The sequence below is a fragment of the Ursus americanus genome, chromosome 32 (assembly GCF_024610735.1).
Source record: "Ursus americanus isolate L20-20 chromosome 32, mUrsAme1.1.p, whole genome shotgun sequence".
NCBI classification, from domain to species: domain Eukaryota; kingdom Metazoa; phylum Chordata; class Mammalia; order Carnivora; family Ursidae; genus Ursus; species Ursus americanus.
Window position 1 is genome coordinate 19898506 of NC_142158.1, and position 22819 is coordinate 19921324.

General features: G+C 45.5%; 1 protein-coding gene across 14 annotated transcripts in view; it reads right to left on the reverse strand.

The window, feature by feature from the left end:
• ATXN1 (ataxin 1) overlaps positions 1 to 22819 on the reverse strand; it is a 390438-nt gene that overhangs the window by 133962 nt on the left and 233657 nt on the right. For all 14 annotated transcript variants that reach the window (XM_045811584.2, XM_045811581.2, XM_087858067.1 and 11 more), the window contains one exon: positions 14267 to 14393. The gene's annotated coding sequence lies outside the window, so the exon portion shown is untranslated. The remainder of the gene's footprint in view (positions 1 to 14266; positions 14394 to 22819) is intronic.

Genomic DNA, 22819 nt, shown 5'->3' on the forward strand with positions numbered 1-22819 from the left:
CACAGGTGGGTAAGAAAATAAGCGGACAAAACGTAGCGATAAAATACGCAGGTGGAAGCGTGCACACACCTGCATCTTCACCCCACTTTCAAAAATAAGAAGCTTCTATTTTCCTCCTGTATGCTCTCTCTACTCAAGGACAGTTTGAGTGTGTCTTTGTAAAGACAGGCACATTATTCTGATGACTGTGGCCTGCAAAGCCTCACACGAGATCACGGGGCAGTTCAGCAAACGTATGGGAATTGGATGCTCCTTCGGTCACGGATGTCCCTTCGGATGTCCTGCTCCGTTCACTGGCACACCCTCTGCGAGACGCCAGACCAGACCCAGCACGGCAAACCCTATCTTCCTCTTAGTATCAAATGCAATGAGTCAGTGTTTATGCAATGATCTGCTATTAAAGCAAATAGGCAGAATCAGGAATTCTAAAACATGCCATGTTTTCATTTCTGCGTCACATGATTATGAAGCTCGCCAGATTTGGGCACTTTAAATGACGAGGTCTCCTACTGCACATTCTTTTAACAGTCCTCCACATAATTGTTTGACTAAGGCTCACTGATACAAAGACCTAAAATGCTGGCTGTTTCACAGCAGGGGAAAAAAACAAACAAACCACCTTTTGCCTTTGACCTAGCACTGGGGTTTCTCAAACCCTTTCCTGTCCTCGAAAATATATCCCACTCAAGTAGCAGAGCTGGGCACGAACATCTGGCCTGCCCAGGAGCTAAGCCACCAGCCCCGGACGTGCCGAGCTGTACCCCCGAGTGAAGAAAAGCTGACATAACACTCCTGTGGGTGAGCGCAAGGCACAGGGCTCCTAGGGCAGAGGATCTTCACCGGACATTGATTTAGAAAAGGCTGCTGGAACTCTTTAAATGGAGAAAGTGTGGGACTCAGCTACAAAAGTTGTCCACTGCCCTCACAGGATTATGGTTTGGGTTTTTAGTTTTCCTTCTTGTCTTCCCCTATCCCCTTGATTTCCAAGTACTCTCAATTATGGGATGGTTAGGGATGGTGTCCATCAAGGCCAAGACCGCAGAAATCAGAGGCCATCCCTGGCAGCCCGCATCCCCCCATCTACGCATTCCTGTCTCTGTCTCTCTCTCTCTCTTTTTTTTTTACTGAAAAATTAGAAAGAAAACATGGCAAATTATTATCTGCTTAATGCACACGTAGGCGTCCCCTCCCCCACTTTGTATTTCTTACTTTCAGCATTTGAGTTACAACCTGAGGCTCTGAAAAGTACCCTGCTGCCCCCCCTCCCCCGCCCCCCACCTGACCCTGATATCAGGCAACTTCAGTGACAACAAACTGGTCCCCGAACGTATCGGCGAAAACCACAAGTTCTCACTCTCGGTAACTTGAATTAGTGAAATGAAACAGTCATTTCTATTTTAGTAGTTTTAAAGAGTTACACTTAATAGCACAGTTAAAAGGTCAGTTCTTGAAATTAATGGGTGAGCCCTGGTCCCATCCGAGGGCAGAGGAGGATTTCTGAGGCAGCCCGAGGGCCCTTGGAACACACTGTCTATTTGGAGGTCACAGGGAAATGTGTTGGGAAGAAAAGAGTCTTCAGCTGGGGGGATGCTGTGCTATCACCCACCAGGAGAAGGCACTTTCAGAGGCTGTCAGCCCACCGGCAGGCATCTGAAGCCCCCCCTGTACACAGGGTTCTGGCAGGATCCCGCCCAGGAAGGATGTAAAAAAGCCAGCAAGCTCTGACTCCCTCGAGGTGTGCCGAGTTCTCACACAGACTTCCTATGCCTACTGCTTCTGAGCTGCTCCTCCTCTGTGTTCCCCGATATCCCCTGGAGGACCCCCACCCTTCATCGGGGCACACTGTCTACAAAGCACCTGTCAACTTGGAACCACGTCTCAGCTATAGTATTTCTGACTTCACCGAGGTACCCCAGGACGGCTTTTCTGGAAAGGTCCCTGAATTGTGTGTGCCAACACATGCTTTTAGGCTCTTGCCATCTAAGCCAGGTTTTTAGATATCTTATTGATATGTTAACATCCTGCTGAAAATCTTTCAATGAGTCTTCTAAGATAGACTCTCAGCTCCTTGGCGGAGCTTACTGAAAAGACACTCGGCGATCTGGCGCCTGACCCTGACACTTCTTACCTGCTCTCTGTTAGCTGCTCTGGATTACTCACCGTGTCGGCACGCCACGTTCTCTCTCACCTCTGAGCTTGGCACAGGTTGTCCACGATGCAACCAGAGCTGGAGTTTCCCCTCCTCCCTTGAACCTGGGCTTATGAAGTGGCTCACTTTGGCTAAAGGGAAATTAGCCAAAATCTTGCCAGCACAGGCTGATAGGCACTTGTAAGCTGGAGCCTGTCCTCTCTTGCTGCCCTTGGGAAGCCGGAGACTGCAATATGAAGACGCTCAGACTAGCATCCTGGAGGATGAGAGACTACGTGGAGCAGGCACAAGCCATCCCGACTGAAGCCCCCCTCTCCCACCAGCCTTACAACCAACTGCTAGACATAGGAGTGAGGCCATCACGGTCCAACCAGTCCCAGCCAAGTGGGTTAGACTCAAATAGCCCAGCGGCCATGCATCATCACAAGAAATAATTCACGTTTGTTGTCTGAAGCCACTAACTGGTGGGCTGGTTTGTTACACAGTGGATGCAAACTGATACACTCATTTTGTTTCCTGCTTAACACCTGCCCATCCTTCAAGTCTGAGGATGAAGGCTTCCCTGCCCCCAGAAGATGCCATATTGGTTTGTACCCATAGCATCCCGTGGGTACCACTGACAGAGCATGACATTAGCAACAGTGGAAAGGGGCTGCCTACTTTCTCCTCTCTCCCAGTGACTGAAGGCTCCTTCAGCCATTGCGGATGCCTCCTTAGAGCACACACTCAGTACGTATTTGCTGAAAGAAGATACCGGAATGTGTCTATCTATCTTCTGGCTTTTTCTATCCTTAATTTAAAAGAACCAGACTAGGTAATTTTTACCTATCACCACCTAGACGTGGTAACTACATCAAAATATATCTTAATGTTTTTCTTTTTTAGAGTTCCACTCATATCAGTAGCCTTTGGGAATCTCCCTACTCTTTTTATAGACGAGACTATCATATCTTCCAAACTTACTGTGCCTTTCAGTTTGAGTAATACCAAAAAAAATCACCTAAAATTCCAAGGGCCCTCAGCATACATGCACAGGGATAATTCTGACAAATGTTATCACGTTCACCATCATAATCACTACATATGTCAAAGAAGCAGAAGGTTTTAACAGTACATACCTGATTTCACCGTCAATGCAATGACATTGACAGTTAATGACAATTCGTACTACAGAGGAAACCTCTTGACAACAAAGAGACTAGCAAGTTGCAGTCATTCACCTGTTCATTTTAGCAACACATCACGATAAATTTTGTTTTGTGAAGTTTATAATCCTAACAGCATTAGAGCTGGCCCCGTTCCTGGGGAGCAGTCACTGGGCTAAAACTCAACACACATTGTCCCATTTAATTCTCTCAACAATCTTGCAGGGTAGGTACGATCAAGCCTATTTTACAGAAAAGAGAAGTTGGGCGATTTCCCCAAGGACACACAGCTAATGCGTGGAAGGTCAAAAACCCAGATATGATTCCAAAAACCTCTTACTTGGACTACAATCTTTAAATCTACTGCTGTTAAGTGGGAACGATAACTATCTCCTTTGGAAGACAAGGAAAGAGAGACACGGAGGAAGGAAGTAGTTTGCCCACGGTCCCAGCAGGGCAGGAACGGGGGGAACCCAGATTCTGGGTTTCATCCTTAGCCTGATTCTCCTGCTCCTGGACTGAATCCTAGGCATCTTCAACTTTTCCTTAGTTGTTATTATTTACATTTCCACCAACCACTGCGACTGACAACACATTCAAGAGAGAGAGAGAACAAGTTCTCTCTATTCTAGGTGTTCTTTCAATTAATGTATGTCTAGATCGGTTATGAAAAGAAAAATACAGGGACGCTTAGGTGGCTCAGTTGGTTAAGCGTCTGCCTTCAGCTCAGGTCATGATCCCGGGGTCCTGGGATGGAGCCCTAAGTCCTGAGTCCTCAGGCTCCCTGCTCAGTGGGGAGTCTGCTTCTCCCCGTCCCTCTGCCCCTGCTCATGCTCTCTCACTCACTCTCTCTCCAATAAATAAATACAATCTTAAAAAAAAGAAAAATGTGAATCATGAAGTTGATGAGGCCTAACTGGGTATCATCTGTTTATCCAATTTCTTAAAAATAAAAAAAATTATCAAACCTAGAGAAGGAGTTTAATCTTCCAACTTTACCATAATTCGCATTAGTTGTATTCATTATTCGTATCAATATGAGAGAACTGTCTTCATTGCCTGTGTACCATGAGGAATGATGACTACCATTAAATATTGGAAGAAGACTTACATAACGATCTTGGAAAAAAAACCCACAACTCTACTTCTCTCCAGTTTCACAATGCACATCGCAGGTATATTTATTGTTCTAGGAACACACAGTGTCTTCCACCATTTAAACCATTTCAACAACTTAAAATAATGACCTGTTGAGCACACCACACATTTGTCAAAAAAAACTGCTTTATTTTACTTGTTAAGAAACATCTTGGAATCATAGGATGCTCTGAAAGTATCAACAGCTACCTAAGCGCTTTGCTGTGGTCTAAAAATCATTTCTCTTAATTCCAGTCTATCCTTATTCCAGGTACAGAAGAGGGAATGAGTATTTGCTGAGTGTACCAAGTGCGCTGTGAATGTTGTCACAGGGCAACTGGCTTCCCCGGCAGGACGATGTAGTTCCACGTGGATATCATCTCAGCTAAGTATGGTCATTCAGGGGAGCAAATAATATGAGGCCTCTGACAGTGCAGAAAGTCTTTGGTAATCAAAGGAAAGGTTCTGATGATACCTTATGTCATTTGTGAGTTTCAAATATCCTGGGGACGTCCCATTTATCAGATTCCCTTGCTCACCATCTCTCAAACAAGGTTTGCAAGTAGACCCTGCCTTTAGTTCTTTCTTCGTGAAAAATGTCCTGACATCTCTGTGCTAACCCAGACAGAAGCCCTCCGAGGAGAAAACGTCAGCCCAAGTCCTAGGGACCTCCACCATGAAGTGGCTGTGCGATAAAGTCCCCGAGACATCCAATGTCAATTGATGGCCCAAATTTAGACTTAATCTAGGCAAGGCCAGCTAGGTTAGGGACTTTAAGATGTAATATCAGGATTTCTACGTTCCTTTGGATCCACATCAGAAATGGGGAGGAAATGATTTGGTGCCAATTCAATTTGACATCAAGGGAGGAGGAGCGTAATTAAAAAGAAGAGGACAAGGTTAGTTGCGTTCCTTTTCAATGCTGGGTACGCGGATCAATTACTGAAGCCCAGCACGGAAGCTCTAGTTACATCGGACTGCTCTCAGGCCAGAGCCATCAACGGGAAAAGGAGTCAAGACCCACTGTAGTGTTTCCCTCCATGCTCCCTCTCCTGACCCGATTCCTCCCAAACAGCTACGTGCATCCCCAACTCGGAATGCCGGGGCAGATAAACAACCAGAACATGAACCCCATTCCCAAGAAAACCTGACGGCATCTAATGTTCTGAGATGGCCTAATATCCCGGCCTCACAGTCCCCGAATTCTGCCTGGACTATCCTCTCCTGGGTGTGTTATTTGCCACGGGATGCTGTTTGTCCCAGAACGACCATGTGGTCCACGATCCCGGGTAAGTGACACTTCCATGGTACTGACATCCCTTCCTGGAGGCCTGCCCAGATGAGGGAAATGGAAAATCCTCTAGGAGCAAGGTGACTGCCAACTCCCCTCCTGACCCTCTGGAGGCCACCGCCTTCCACTGCCACTCCCTTGCCTGCCTTTAGGGAAGTGCCAGCCAGCAGGTTGCTAGGACAACTGGCATCACTGCTGGGGCACAGAAACAGATCGCCAGCAGTGCCGGGAACCTGGATTGCAAACTCCGATGACAGCAACAAGATACCCACTGGCAGCTAATCTGCTCGGCTGGAGCAAGTGACAGACTAACATTACCCAGTGGATAGCTCTCACCTCGACATACTATCCTTTAATCTACACTTGTGCTCGATGCAGTGGTGACAGAGTCAGGGCAAGACACTCGCTTCAGATAAAGGCCCAACGCCTCTACTATGAATTGTGTGAGCGGGAGATACACGCAGTAACCAACTGACATGTGTATCTTTAATTTATTAGTGTCCTGCAGGTAGGGGGAGGGAGCTTGTCCATAAGCAGAAGCTTGAGAGCCAGAAAACAGGTAGAACAACTCAGGTTGCCAAAGGGGAGGGGAAAAAAAAATTCTGTTTGTACAGGCCAGAGCTGTCCCCTTTCCGAACAATAACATCCTAATCTCATGCCCCCCTCTCCTTGGAGAACAAAGAAGAAAAGGCAAAGAAAACTGGAAAATGAGGGCTTGCCACAGTAGAGGAAGGGAACAGTCTTTGTGGCCAGTCCTCTTTGTTCTGCGGAGTGAATTTACAATGCTTGTAACGGGTAGCAACTCGCAGGAGCCCAGCACATTAAGACGGCCTATTAAAGTCTTGGATGTTAGCCCTGGAGAAATTATAATTTCTCAGTTCCATGCAAGCTACAAAGGTTTGAGAAGAGAAATGAGAAATGAAATGAAGAGCAACCTCATGGAAATTTTAGAACACGATTCCAGCAACAACGTTCTTCTTTCTAGATGTTCAGAGTTGGGTGTCCCGAAGCTTGTGAGGACGGCTGTGTGTGGTCTGAAAGAGCCCAGTACTCATGCAAGGGTCCTCAGCAGGGAAATTCTGCCGGCACGGTGGCCGAGTCCCATCCCGGTCGGTGCCAGACACTCAGGCTGGAAGGCAGATGGTGACAAAACATGCGTGCTAAGGGTACACAGGGAAAGAAGTGGAATTTCCAGGTGGAAAAAGATGGCTCAGAGTCCAAAGAGCACGTTGACAAGAACAGGCCTGAATTCTAGAAATTAAAGATTCTCAAAAGATTGCCATTTGTATCTCATTAATATTTCCAAGGGGAGGGAGGGGGACTCTACTTCAGTCATTTTAGGACATAAGCACAAATAGAAAAAAAAAAAAAGACTGAAAAACTGACTTCCTCCAATGTAGGTTTCGAACAGCTAATTTTCGTATGTCACCTAAAAAGCATTTTGTCCTTGTTGAGAGCTAACTTTTTCTGAATCACGCAAATGCACTTATTTAAGCATCTGCAAAAACTTAACCTAATGTTCAGGATGTTTAGAAGATGAATTAATTCTTTCAGTCTAAGGTTCCACCTAGCATAATTCATTGTACAGCTACCACTTGAAATTTCATACGAATACACGTTGGGCGAGAGGTTAAATGAATTTTCAGTATTCTAAAAAACGATTCTTTTACAAAAGTGAAAAATGTGGGGGAATTAAAAGAATGAGGCTATCTTTCTGTTTGTCTTTTTTTTTGACATTAGTCCCAAGGAACAACTTGTTTGCTGGTAAGAAAGAACCAACGGATTTTGTTTGGGCTTTTGGACAAAACGGTGTCAATTTCGTTCCGATTTGTGCCTCACTTTTCTGTCTGAAAACAAAAGAGAAACAACAATCTTTGAGAGGAATCAGGGAAAGAGTTCAAATACTATGGGATGAGAGAGCGGGTGAGAAATCACAAACATCAGTCATATTTTCACAAAGATGAGGGATCCAAGCAGCCTCTGAGATGCCCACAAGTATGAGACTGACTTGATCTCTATCTGAAAGAACTTCAAGTGCTGGGGAGGGGCCCGGAGTGAGTCATTCCTTCTTTGGTGCACACGGACTCTTCCACATTGGACACTTCAAAGATACACCCTTTGAGAAACACTTTTTTAATCTGGGGTGTGGCTTTTGTGCCAAAGTTCAGGTAGAAGCACTAGCCCTGCCTGGGTTGAACGGCATGGTTTCCTAAGTTCAGGCTTCAGCTTTTGCAAATAAATATATAAAATGATCCTAAAGGAGAATGGTGCTCTGAGGCCACAAACCCCCTTCTGTGCCTTTGTTGGCTGTTCTATCACATCATTTTGGATGGGAAGAAGGTTCTGATGGAAAAGTCTCATTTGCTGAGACTCAAGAGCAGGTAAATAAGAGACTGTTTTTATCTGCCCCCCCCCCCCCGCCTTCTCAAAGCACCCACATACACGGGACTAAGGTCTACCTCTGCTTCAAGGCCCGATTCTGCTGTGCAGTGGTGCTTGAAGCCTTCCCTGAACACCGGGCTCTGAGCACTGTGACCCATCATCCCTGCCGGGGCACCTGCCTCACACCCCGAGTGCACCCCCCTCCCCCGCAAGGGCTCCAGCAGCAATCGGAGGGCAGTAAATATCGGTCACGCATCCTGTATCCCTGACAGCCTTTGGCACACCTTGGCACATGGCAGTCTTTTCCTAAGTATCATTTATCTGGTGAATTCTCATCTTCAAGAGAACACTCAAACGTTGACCTCGGCCCTACTCAAGCTTCCCCCCCTCCCGGAACACGAATATTGTAGAAGGTGCCCGAGCATCTTCCCTTCCACGGCTTCTGCAGGTTCTCTGGCTCTCCCTCTCCTCTCCGCGGTGCCTGAGAGGAGAGGAGGAGGCCTGGCGCTGGGGGAAGGTGACGCCGAGGGGAAAGGGTGTGCCTGGGATGGGCTAGACTTTGCCAAGGACTCAGGAAGGAGTTCTGACATCAGCTCTCAGAAGGAGCAGCTCCCACACAGGCCCCGCCAGAGGGGCCAGAGCCAGGAATTAGTGAGGCTATCAGTGAGACATGCTGGAAGGAAGTGTGAAAAGGGCAGAGAAGAGGGTGAAGCCGAAAACCCGAGAAGATCCCAGGCCACACGAGAGACTGCCTTGCACCGAGCAGCTCAGTCAGAGCCTTGAGGACACGCAGACCGAGTTACAGGGCTTTCAGAAGCGAGAACTGAAAACAGCGAGGCCGGTTCCCTAGTTATTCTAACAGCAAAGTCTCCCCTTCTCCCCTGACCCCCTTATCTGCTTCAGTTTTCTCTCTCTCTCTTTTTTTTTTTTTTTTTGGTTTCTGTGCAATAATGCTAGAGAATGTGGTGTCACAGACAGCAAATCTAAAAGGTACAAATTACCAGACACGCAGGAAATTCCCAAATCACTCTTACCAGAGTGTGTGTATGCAATTCTCTGACTCTGGGGACTAGAAATTCAGCTGCCATTTTTCGAAGCTTATGAAGACAGCATAATGCTGTATAAATAGGCACAGAGGTGTGTATTTTGGTCTTCTGGTTTCTTCCTAGGAAAAATGTAACTCCTGCACTCAGAGCAGTTCCTCTGACAAGGGGGCGGCCATAAACACACAAAATCCAAGACACCTTTATTCTTGCCATCCTCAAAAGCAACGTAGGATGATGCCACCTTAAGAAAGCCTTTGTGAGGGACGCCTGGGTGGCCCAGTCGGTGAAGCGTCTCCCTTCAGCTCAAGTCATGATCCCAAGGTCCTGGGATTGAGCCCCGCATCGGGCTCCCTGCTCAGCGGGGAGTCTGCTTCTCCCTCTCCCTCTGCCTCTCCCCCCTCCTTGTGCCCTCTCTCTGACAAATAAACAAATAAATAAATAAATAAATAAATAAATAAAATCTTTAAAAAAGAAAGAAAGCCTTTGTGAACACCCTCCCTCACACCACGGAAGACGTTGGATGGGCTTAATCCGTGTCAGCATACCGTTCCTTTGTTCCAAATTGTTCGCCATCCAGAAGTAAAGACAGGGTAAAGGATGCGATTTAGTAAATGGTGAGTTTCTTTCTGGGGAGAGAGCACACCTCAAGCCTGGCTCCTGCTCTCGGGGCGACGAAATGATGTGATGGGGAGAGACAAACCCACCTCCATTCACAGAACGATGCCAGGGCACGCTACTCAGAAAACGGATAAAGTAAACCACTCAAATGGAACATGAGAGGAAATACACACAGGGCAGGATTTTTTTAAAAAAGCATCAGAAAATCCCCATCCTCTATTGATAGTTCTATAAAACATTTTTTTAAACAAATTGTTTCCTTTCCCACATTTACGTATTCACATCGCAGACATTTAGTATCGACTTCTAAGTAAAAGAAACTAGATGGGTCTCTCCATGTCACCCTCTACCAGACTCAAGCAGGCCTCCTCAGAAACGTGTTTATATTCCTATTTCTAATGGGTTAGCCCACACGTGAGAAGCCCAGGCATCCTAACACTCTCCTGGGACGTTCACTCCACAATGATTTGCTGAGTGCCTACTATGGGCCAAACAGCATTTCAGGCGGATTCAGCTAATAATAATAATAGTAATAATAATAATAAAATGCCTGCTTTCATGGGGCTTACAGTCTAGTTGAGGGGATGGACGAGTAACAAATAAATATATAATATATAAGATGCTTAAAAGGAAAAGGAAGTACGCTAGCAGGTACAGAGGGATGGGGGGGTGTTTAAATAGGTCAGGAGAGGCTGCTTTGAAAAGATAACTTGAGAAGTCCTACTTGAGGCTGAGAAGCCTAAGAAAGAAATATTGATTATTGCCTCTGTGCATATATGCTAAGCAATATATATATATATTTTTTTATTTTTATTTTTTTAGAGAAAAGGGGGAGAGGAAGGGGCAGAGGGAGAGAGAGAATCTTAAGCAGGTTTCACGCCCAGCACAAAGCCCGATGCCGGGCTCAATCTCACGACCCTGAGATCATGACCTGAGCCAACATCAAGAGTTGGATGTTTGGGGCGCCTGGGTGGCTCAGTCGTTAAGTGTCTGCCTTCGGCTCAGGGCGTGATCCCGGCGTTCTGGGATCGAGCCCCACATCAGGCTCCTCCGCTGGGAGCCTGCTTCTTCCTCTCCCACTCCCCCTGCTTGTGATCCCTCTCTCGCTGGCTGTCTCTCTCTGTCAAATAAATAAATAAAATCTTTAAAAATGAGTTGGATGCTTAACCAACTAGCCACCCAGGCGTCCCTATGCTAAGCAATATTTGAGTGCGGAGGTGGACAGTTTTTAAAAACTTAATTTCAAAAGCGGCTCATATTTAATTTTCCAAAGGACCAATGGGTGGACCCCAAATTGAAATGACGAAAACTATATTCTTAGAAAGCACTCAGATGAACACCTTTGAGTTGTCATGCTATCCTGGAAGGTGGGTATCACAACGGTGACAGACAGGATACATACATATTTATATATAATAGCATAAGACTGTGCTCGATATTTAAAAGCAGTTGTAAATGGAAGTTGTGCCCAAACATTGCCTTTTAGAAGCCAAACGGGCTAAAATGAAGGTCCCGCCTGCCTCACCCAAGCTGGCACATTATGCAATGTGACACACACAGCAAGAACCACCAGAGGTCACTTAACTCAACTTTCTCAAGTTACTCCTCAAAAATCGCACGCACGGAGCTTTAGGGGTTCCACAGGTCTCCCGACGCGTCGGTAAGTTTTCATTACCACCCCTTTCACGTACAAGATACCACATCTTTGGGCCAGTTCGAGACACTCTCTGGAGGAACGCTCATCTGCTAGAAAGATGCCGGCAGGTTTGAGAGGCAGCTAACGGGGACAGGCGGAGGGGTCCTGCAGAGGGAGTTAAGCTTGGGGTGCAGTCTGCAAGGAATGCTGAGGACAGAAGCCGCTAATTCCAATGGCTGCTATGATGGTGACTCAAATATTTATATATCCACATTCCTACCCCATTTGCAAGCACATGTTCTTTGAAAATCTGCCTTCCCTCTCATCATGGCATAGGCTTTTGGGCACCAAGGACACCAAATTATGAATTTAATGTAAAAATGCACCAAGATCTCAAAAGATTCCTAATGACTAAGATTACTAATTTCACAACTTGCTGAGTAAATGGGGACCCTCCCCCCCAACAAACAAATGCAATTTGCCAAAGGAAGTCCTCAGCACTGAAGGAGTTCACTAGAATTTCATATTTTCTTCCTTTCTCTCAACACGCTCCACTTACAGAAGGATTTTAAAATTACTTTGGTTGGGGGCGCCTGGGTGGCACAGCGGTTAAGCGTCTGCCTTCGGCTCAGGGCGTGATCCCGGCGTTATGGGATCGAGCCCCGCATCAGGCTCCTCCACTAGGAGCCTGCTTCTTCCTCTCCCACTCCCCCTGCTTGTGTTCCCTCTCTCGCTGGCTGTCTCTATCTCTGTCGAATAAATAAATAAAATCTTTAAAAATAAATAAATAAAATAAAATTACTTTAGTTGGCCATGTGGCATCTTGAAGTTTACACTCCAGAACTTGTTTGAAAACCTCATTTAATGTTTGGGGTTTGACAGGGTATCACATGAGCATTAAAGCAATGGTTTAAAAAAAAAAAAAACAACCCAGCAGATTTGAAACAAAAGCTGTTTTGATTACAGTACCTGCATTATTTATTTAGATGTAACCTGAAACCTAAAGCACTTTTCCATAAGACACTTGTTTCCTCGGATAAAAATGCTTTAAAAAACATCACCAGGAAAAGAGAAATCACCAGAAGTGTATTCTAACAGCCATCTGATTGGGAAAATAATTTCTAGTAAAATACACTGCTACTCTGGGACCCAAATTATTCCTTAATAGTGACAGAAACGTTTACAACAAGAGAGATTTTTTTTTTTTTAGTAAGTATTAAAGTGCCCTACCCAATACTGGGCCCCTTATGGGGACCTCAAACCAAGATGTCAACTGATCAATTCACAGGTTGTTTGATGTTGCATATAGATTTACAAAATAAAAAGTAACATACGGACTTAACAAAATAACACTTGATGGGGGTTGGTGACTTGTCCAAGTTGCAGACTTTCTTGACCTCGACCATAGGACCAGGAATAGAATTCAGGTCTGTTGACTCCAGGAGCATTATGTGTATTTCCACCGGAACCAACGTGATCATATGCACAAAACGGAAACACATTAAAACACCAGCGTTTCCCACCATTTACTATGAGGTGCTGGGAGATTTTAAATTTAATAAGCTTATTTTAATATGACTATTTAACCCTGAGGAAATATGGATAAAGATGCATATTTTAATACGAATTTTTAGAAAGCCGCGAAATAAAAAATATTCAGTGGGAATTTTTCTTTTCAGCGTTAATGCTTTTTCTCCCTGATACATGCCCTAATGTTGCGGCACCGTGCTCTTTCAAAATCATTTGTGCAACTGCAAAAATATAAGTTAAAAATGCCTGGAGAAGTTTCTTGACTGAATTGTTAAGAAGTTAAGAACTTATTATATAAAATTTCATATAAATACATATATAAGTCTGTAACATATATATATACACACAAATATATGTATTTATGTATATATAATATTTGCACAAATATACAATATTTATAAAATATGTATATGTATGCACGTATTTACACACACGTACGCGCATACACACGCACACCCACACATACACAAAGTCCTAGTCAAAGTTGGTTCTTAATTTTCTAAAACTTGAAGACAATACACTCATAGCCCACCCTAGGTTTCCTGCAGCTGTATTCTTTCCTGATTAAAACCTTGTAAATTTTTGGGGGGGACACAATCTAGCAATGAGGTAAAGTCTCCAGAAAGCAACAGAGCTGGTCAGATTCCTAAATTCCTAAATTCTGTGGCGGATATACGCTCCTTGAAGCCCATAGCGTGCTCTATCTCTTCAACCATGATAGTAAAGTTCCTCGTGAAAAGCAACTGGCAGCTGAGACTGTACTAATCCCAAAGCCTTGACCTTGCAACCTGATAAAAACCAGTAAGTCAGCCAATTTTGAATAAGAGAAGCGCCCTAAAGAACTGACTGTATTTGCATACCTCAGATTTTTGAAAGCCAGGCAAAAAAAAAAAAAAAAAAAAAATTCATTCCAAGAACAAACAAAACAAACAAAACACTTCACATAAATAAAAATATTTGCTGGGTGCAAATTCTCCTTGCTAATCCTTAGCCTGGAGAATTTTACCCTCTACCCACCAAACCTAAAAGAACCGGGACAGCCCAGTGGCAAGAGTCAGGCTACACTTGATAGCGTGTAACTGCACCCGGAGAATCACTGTCTTCCACTCTTTTATACCAGAAGGAGATAATGAGCAGTGCCCCGCACCAGCGGAGAGAAAGGCAAGTTCACGGCAAATAGAAACAGAACCTCTCCTCTAAAAAAAAGAAATTAATTGGATGATCACTTAGAACTCAAGCTCATGCCCCTTCATCGCCCTGGCTCGCTGACATGCAATGATTCACAAACCCTCGCGAGGCAAGCCGCGGCAGATGCTGCGCTCGTTAACTTACGACATTCACTGCGCGCTGTTCGCAGGCAGCCCTGGCTCAGCCTTCACCATGGAGACTTCCCACAAGACGCTGGAGCGCTCCTGGGCTCAGGCGTGTTCTTTCTTCCTTCCAGAGGAGCGAGAAATCCCTAGCGCGGGAGTAGGAGAGAAGAAAGAGGAAGAGGTAAATGCCTCGTCCAATCACTGGTTATCTCAACAAATGAAGTCTCACGATCCATTAGACTAATGGATAACTCGCCAAAGACCATTTTCCAGTACCCTTTCCTTTAAAAAAAAAAAAAAGAAAAGAAAAGAAAAGAAAACAAAGGTAGTATTTTTGCTCCGGCCCCAGGAGACACAGCGTGGCCAGGTCAGCCTTTTTTCCCTGCCCCTCCCCACTCTTCCCTCCCATCCCTCCGCCCCCAACACCCATAAAGTTGAAGCCAGTTCTGGGGGACTCCTGATGTAATCCCAGCTAAGATGCCAACTTGCAACGTGGCCTCCTAACACGCTACCTGATTTTACTCTCTGCCAAAGGAATGGAGCTAGGACCATCACCTCTTGCCATTTTCATACCTCCCTGGGTTGTTGGGAAGATCAATAGATCACTCTTGCAAAGTACTCACAGTTCCCGAGAAGAAAGGCACTATGTAAACGCCAAGTATTATTAGTGGTCATAAGCCTGTTACTGAGCTCCAAGCCAGAATTTAAAAGCCAGCTTTGGCTAGCCACCAACACTCAGATCTCCCTGGGGCACCCAAACGTGCAAAAAAAAAGTCTGCATGGGCTGCTGTGCTAAAACTTCCCTTCCATTGAGGGGTCCGGGGAAGCCCAGAACCGGAAACAGAGCCGTCTGGAAGCTCAGGGAGAAAGAAAGTGAAGACCTGGATCAGAGCGGGAAGGAAAGGGAAGGAGGGGGGCATGGAAGGTGGGGGACAGGGGCCTGTGCGGGCTCCCCGTTCTTTGGTCCCTGCCACACGGCTCCCTCCGATGGCAGGTTTACAGTGTGTAGTGCACTGGAGGTTTGCAGGGCTGTGAAATTTTCCACTTGGCTGTCTGCCATTCCCGCCCACCGAGGATAACACTTCCACACACACAAGTGGCACACTGAGGCCCTGCTGGAGAGGACTGGAGGATTTTTTGTTTGTTTGTTGCTTTTAAAGAAAAGACCTATTCATATCCTGATCCTTCATATTTTCCGCACCTGGATTTCTTGATTTTTTCCCTCCTTGAAGACAGAGCTAGGAACAGCTCTTCTGGGGCCAATATGATCGAGTTCTTTTGACTCGTGTATTCTCGAGGAACATGCTTGAGGTATGGGAACTTGCGAGACAGGCCTTGGGGACGGTGAGCAGCACAGAATTTAAGTGCTACGCTAGCGCCCTGTTTGCTTCCCAAACAAATCATCCACGAGTTCCCTTTCAAAGCCGCAAAGCACACGCCGAACAAAGGCGGGAGGCTCAGGACTAGTACTGTGGGTGTAACCCTGTTTTCGAGGGAAAAATGTGGTCCTTATCTCCAAAAAAAGGCAAAAATGAATAATAGTAAATCTTTAATTTGGAATTGGTAAGATACTGACAAGTATACCTCAAAATAACTAAAAAAACGGAGAGAAGAAAATCAGAACGGAGAGAAGAAAATTAGGACAGAAGGGAGAAAGGAGGTATCTGCTATGAATATCATTAACTGGGGCTTTTATAGTGAATACAGTTTACAATTGTAGTGCTTTCTTCTTTTTTTAAATTGAGGTATAATTGATAGACAACATTATGGTTTCAGGTGTATGAAGTGTTTTCATATTCATTCATTCATTCATTGGACAAAATTTTACTTGGTGCTTCCTATATTCACCAGGTTCTATGTTCATAACGGTGAACGAAACAGCCAAGGACCAGGCCTTTAAGGAGCTCACTGCATCAGGAGGGGCAGACAGAATGAGTGTGTATCATTCGTAGTCCATGTGTGAAATTTGCAGATCGGATAGGCATTACGAAGCAAAAAGAAACACTGTGATTTGCGATCATGTTGGGAATACCGCCTCCCGAGGAGGGGCTTCGGAATGCTTTTGTTACAAAACTACCACGTGAGAGAAGTTCGGCAGGTAGAGAACACAGCCTCTGCATGATGGGATCTGACTGGACCTGTACGATTAGTTTCTGGTATTTTATCTTTTTTTTTTTTTTCTTCCCCTGGCCATTTCTACTGGGTCTCCTTTATCAAGAAATGGGCCACAGAACTGTTCTCGATACCTTGAAATAAGAGAGGATTCTTCTTCCCGACTGTCAGAACATCAGAACAACAAACACTAATTTCTGCTAGAGGAACACGGTTCAATGCAGCTATTATACTTGATGTGACAGGAGAGGAAGCCTCTGGTTTCCTGATGCATCTCAAGTCACCCGTCATCACGGGGAAATAAAAGGAAACTCTGTTAACACCTGCATGCCACAGCTGGAGTTAAGAAAACCCTCTTCCCCCTCCCCCAAAAGGGCTAAAAACAGATCACATTACATGTAAACTTCTGAAAAAAATCTTCCCAGTGCTTTGCAGTAGGTTCCAAATTTGCTGGCTTCCTCTTTCCTATTAAGATGTTTTTATTATTTTTCTCTTGAACTCCAGTCTTTATGTCTGTGTCCTGTGAGCCTTCTCATTTGGTTCTTGCTTTGGTTACCTGTTTATTTACCCAGGCAAACAACAGGATGGAAAGCAATAAAAAGTAATGAAAATATTGTGCTCATCTGAAGCGTTTTCTCGTTCCCTATCATCCCCGATCTGGTACAACTTAATCCTTCTGCTAAGGAGAATCAGCTAATTCGCTTTCTTCATCCTGCAAAATGAAGGCATCCTCAGACAGGTTCATTCATGTCCTCCCCGTGAATGAAGGAAGTCTGAAAGTCTGTTTGGAATAAATAAGCCAAACTTCTGAGTCTTGTCCCATCTAAAGACATCCAGGAAAAACGTAATTTCTCCTACAGCTTTCTCATATAACCAAAGACATTAGTAATACTCCAAGCTCCAAGTCTCGAAATACAACTCCTTTTTTGACTTTGCAGTTTTGACAAACTTTAGCAAACTGGGAAAGAAAAGAGAGAGCAGGAGAAAGGTCTTCTGGAAGCCAAGAGGCCAATACCGCCCCCCCCCCCCCAAATCCCAGCCATCAGACTTGGGAAATGATACCAGGCTGACAGTTTCATCCTCTGGTCCAGAGAAGAAAATGACACAATGCCAATTTCTCCTTCCCCTGAGTGCCCACAGCACTCACAGGCTCTACCACACATTTTGACGCAAGATCCTTTTCAGTTCAGCACTCCATTATACCGCCTTTCTATATACTCCACTGGATTTACTTAAGTCTTGGAGGTTCAAAAAGTTTCTAAGCTCCTGGATGAAGGAAACCCTGTCGCCCCTTTCTTTTGCAGCCCCCTCACCGTGTCTAGTAGGAGAGCCTGCATTTAAATTAAATGATCCATATTCAAAACCTGTTCTATGACTTAACCCTTACTCCAAAGGAATGAGGACTCCATAGTATCATTGAAGCCCTTCCCACCTGCCTCCGTCCTCCAGGATCCCGTGGCTCCTACGATGCCTTACCAACCACATGAAAGCCCTCCAGGAACAGGAGAACAATTAAGTTACAACTTCGCCTTCTCTCTTTGGTTCTTCCAACCCATTACATGTGGAGTCATTAGTGAATTTTATCCTTGATGCTCACCGCTTTCCAAGCCACTGGTAGGGAAAGCCTGGTGGTGTGTGGTGGGGAGATTGGATGCTCTGAGGCAGTGCTCTTGAACCTGAACCATTATCAGAAAAACCTGGAGGTCGGGGTGCTTGGGTCACTCAGTCGGTGAAGCATCTGCCTTTGGCTCAGGTCATGATCTCGGGGTCCTGGGATGGAACCCCGCATTGGGCTCCCTGCTCAGCGGGGAAGCCTGCTTCTCCCTCTGCCCCTCCCCCTGCTTGCACGCTCTCTCGCTTTCTTTCCAATAAATAAATAAATAAAACCTTAAAAAAAAAACCTTGGAGGGCTTATGAAACAAACACTCTGAGGTCACAGATGCTTGCCCCCCCCCCATTTCTCATTCATTAGACCTGGGGTGGGGCCAGAGATCTTGCATTTCTAACAAGTTTCCAGGTAATGCTGGTGCTGTTGGTCCACGGACCACACTTCGAGAACCGCTACAGGTAAGCCTTCCCTAAAGGTAAGCCTTTCAGTCAATGACCTAGCCAGGCAGAGGTTAAGAATCTTTTGGGTATATTTGATCACTCTAAAAAGGCTACACTGGAAGGAGTAACATCTGTCTCGTCTAGAGAGGTGGCAAATGGCCAAAAAACCAGAAAGGCCTTCTAAACTGGGGGAAATTTTTGTTGCTTTAGTGTTGGGCTCTTGTCTGCTCTCCCCCTACTGGCTCCAGGTCCTGTCAGGGTTAATTCTGTCCTTCCTATCTCCATTAATCTTTTTCTTCTCTGCTAGAAACTTCTCGGCCGAAACACACTCAGCCACTGCTATCCCTAGGAGACCTTCCACAGGCTCTGCTACATTCCCAAATGGCTGTTGCCTCTCTCCTGTTCACTAATGACCATGTGAGAGTGTGGGATAAATTCCATGCTGGTATTGTACCAAGTAGAGCTTAACCTGCCTCCTGAAAGCAGTGGCTTTCCCTCCCTGACTTCTCTTCTACTATTTGGTTACGCTCCTCGATAGTTCCTTCGATTTCCTTTTACTTATATTTAGTGGACTGGCATCTTTGCCTGAACATTATCTTTCTGGAATGACCTCTCCCCCATTCTTCTGTTATCCAGGCTGGGGTGACCTCACACCTTGGGTGCAAAGACGGGCACATGACCTAGTTCTGGAAAATCAGAATACGTATCCCTCTCACTATGATGCCTGGTTTTAGGGACAGGCACATAACCAAAGCCAATCATCGGCCTCTCTCGGGTAGGCTGGAACACTCAAGTGTTGCCTCCTAAGAGCTGTTTTTATTTCCTTGTGAGGAAAGCCCATTTGAGAATGAGACTCTATACCAGGGAGCAAAGCTTAAAGACAGAAAGTCTGAGTCTTGATGACGATGAGGTGCCTCGGATCCAGCCGTGCCAAAAGTGAGAATTATCTCTGGATTTTTTTTAGTGATGTTGTGAAGAGACAAAAATCCACAGTGGCCCCCTAGATTGCCCTATGTCCTATGCACACACACCTTCTCCTAGTTATTGAATCAAGCACTAATTCAACTGCTGCCACTTGGAGGGGATTTTGCAGCGAAAAGTAAGGTCCCGAGTCAAGGGACCTTAAAATAGAAAGATTATCCTTGGTGGGCCTGACCTAATCAGGTGAGCCCTTCCAAGGGACAGGCTCTTCTGTGAATGAGATTCAAAATGAGAGGACATATTTGGGTTGGGGGGGGGGTAGGGGTTAGCACCACATAACAAGGTACCAGAGAAGCACTGGCTGACAACCCTAGAAATATATTCTGCCAATCACCATGTGAGCTTGAAAGATGATGGCAGGCCCCCAGTGAAAATGCAGTCCAACCAACCCCTTGATTTCGGCCTTATGAAACCCTGAATGGAGAAGCCAGCTAAGCCGTGGTAGCTGCGGAAACCAGGACAACAAGGGTGTGGTTTGAAGCCACTAAGTGATGGTAATTTGTTATGTGGCAATAGAAAACAAATATATGAGATACAATAAAAAAAATTTTTTTTTTGGCTTAAGTCACCTTGAGTTTTATTTGTCTCTTGCAACCAAGATATCCCAGTACTCTTGGTTCCTCCCAGACTGTACTAATCTGGTGTTCCTCACACATCACTCTGCTGCTCCTCTTCTTATTCCTTCTAGGCTATGTGTTGCCCGAGGTTACACGCTCAGCCCTCTTCTCTGTCTATGCTAAATTCCTTTTATTGCATAGAGTTCTTAAATCTGTACCCTGGGCCCTGGCATCTCCCCCTTTCAAGCTGCCGGATAATACGCAGTCTCGAGAAACTGCATCTGTTTCAAAACCTCCCATTTTTGCCCCCAAACCCGTCCTCCTCTTCTATTTCTGATTCTTGCTAACAGCTTCACTGTCTTCTCTTCCTCCCCGCGCCCATCGGTTGCTGAGTCTCGTGGACCCACACCGCCATGCTGGCTCACACTCTGTTCCCCCAACAGTGGCCTGCTCGCTGGTCTTCTCGCCTTCAGTCTTCTCCCTGTGCACCCCTCTGAGTCAGCCCCATTGGATCATCCTTCTTCAAGTAGATGAGATCACACAACGTCTCCACACTATACCGTCACGGGTTCCTGCAGCTGGCGGAGATCGTCCACACTCTGATGGGAGAGGCCGTCACAGTTTGGCCCTTCATCAGCTTTCCTCCTGATGCAGGTTGTCCCAGCCAGAAGGCGCCTCTCCTTCATCTCTGAGAGCTCCCATTTCCACGTCACCAGTCAAAATTCAAGCCCCACATCCCAAGGCCTATTCAAGGCCTACTTTTCCCATCACTCCTTCTGCCAGCCTGCTATCTTATACCCTTCTCCATCATCTGCAATTTCTCTGTCTGCAATTTCCGTTACCTATGGGCAATCAAGGCCCAGAAGCCCAGGGTCCTCCTTCTGATGGAAGGTCAGAGGGTCAACAGTAGCCTCGGCTGCGTCCCATGCCTACGTCATTCACCTCACTTCACCCCGTCACGGAGGCATTTTATCCTCTCACGTCATCACAGGAAGAAGGGTGAGTACGGTACAGTAGGATATTTCGAGAGACGGAGACCACATTCACATGCCTTTTCTTACAGTACGCTGTGACTGTTCTACCGTTACTGTATTCGTTTTTTACTAAGTTATTAATTTATAAATTATAATAGATTATGAATAAATGTATAATTCATAAATTGGTTCATTTATAAATTAAGCATTATCACCGCTTTGTATGTACAGGAAAAAACAGTATATATGGGGTTTGGTACTCTCCATGGTTTTGGGCATCTGTGGGGGGTCTTGGGAGTGTATGTCCTGTGGATAATGGGGCACTATTGTGCCTCCCCCCATTTTTTTATGTGAACTCTGATAGTTTTTCATTCCTTTTCCTTAGGATACTAATAATTGTATTCCTTATGCTAAGACGGGCACCATTTCTCCAGGCAGACTGCAGCGAACTCCATGAAGTGAGGGTTTCTCTCAGCCTTCTTCTAGTGCTTTTCTAAATGGTCAACACTTGACAAATACTTGCTGGGGAACTGACTGAGAATGTGGTATTTTACTTTCACTCTGACATGTCCTCAAGTCTCTTGACTCTGTGGTTTTACCAAAGAGGAGAGCTCCCTTTCTGGTGACTTGGGAGAAAAACCATTACATAAGCCTCTATGGAAACTGCTCAAGCAATGACATGTTCTGCAAGAGCTCCTTTTTCCAACTCAGGACCAAAGCCGACTCTTTGTATTTTGGTTCTGATGGAGACAGAGAAGCAACTAGGACTGCCAGAGACTACAGAGTTCAGAAACGGTCCCTCTAGACAAGCACACTCAGCCCGGCAGGGCCCAGAGCCTCTGTCTCCACTCCGCTCACAAAAGACCATCAATGCCAGTCACAGAGGCCCAAACGTGCCTCTGTCCCCAAAAGGCCATGAATGTCGATGCAGAACTTTCCCGAGAGGACAGGTGTCCAGTCAGATTTTAAGAAGAGCTGCAGGAAGGTGAAGGGTGGGATGAAGCCCAGACCTGAGCTGATCTGAAGAATAGGACTTACTCGTCACATCGTGGGATCCCTATTCAATCAACATGTGATGATTTGTGTGATTTATCCATTCTAAAATCTTTTTCCAAACTGGTAATCCTTGAATTCTGCACTGGGATGCATTTTGGGACATTTTCTCCCAATAGTGACTGGTTTGTGTTTAGGTAATAAAAACTAAAATGAGTACGTGTCTAAAGAACACGTCGCCAGAGAGATACATATGCTGGGAAAAATCCTCTGATCAAACTTAAAAAATTTACAATTCATGTTGATTCACGCCACCGTTTCTCTCTTACTTTTTAGCAAAGCTTATCACACAAAGGTAGGGTTTTATCCACACACATATAGACTCGGCAGGTGTCTATGTGCAAGTTACACCTCCTTCCCAGTATAAAGCAAAGTCTGCTAAGAGATGTAATCATGCATCCAGAGAAAAGTATGTCTGCATAGCAAGAATAAAATTAAAATACGTATGAAAATACCTCATCTGCATTGAATGACATCTCTAGGAAAGCATAATGTTCAAGACCAAGGCGGCAGGTGCTCCTTATTGACAATGTCTTCCTGGCCTTATTGTTTACAACTTCGCTCCCGCAGGCTTGCTGAAGCCCATCAGAAGGCCCTTGGCCAGAACACGAAGGCATCTTGCTCAAGAAGCCCAGACAGCACACCGAGGCTCCGCATTCTCCGGGTTACAAGACCCTTTCACACCGCGGGAAGTCATCGCACACCTTCTCCCTGAAGGGGTTGTATTCACGCCTGCTCGAGGCGGCCAGTGCTTAGTTTGGGTGTCGCAGAAGGGCTTGGTAAAAAATGGGGAAGGTGGGGAGGGGCCTGTGCTTCCTGGGTGATCGTTCACAAAGCAGCTACAGG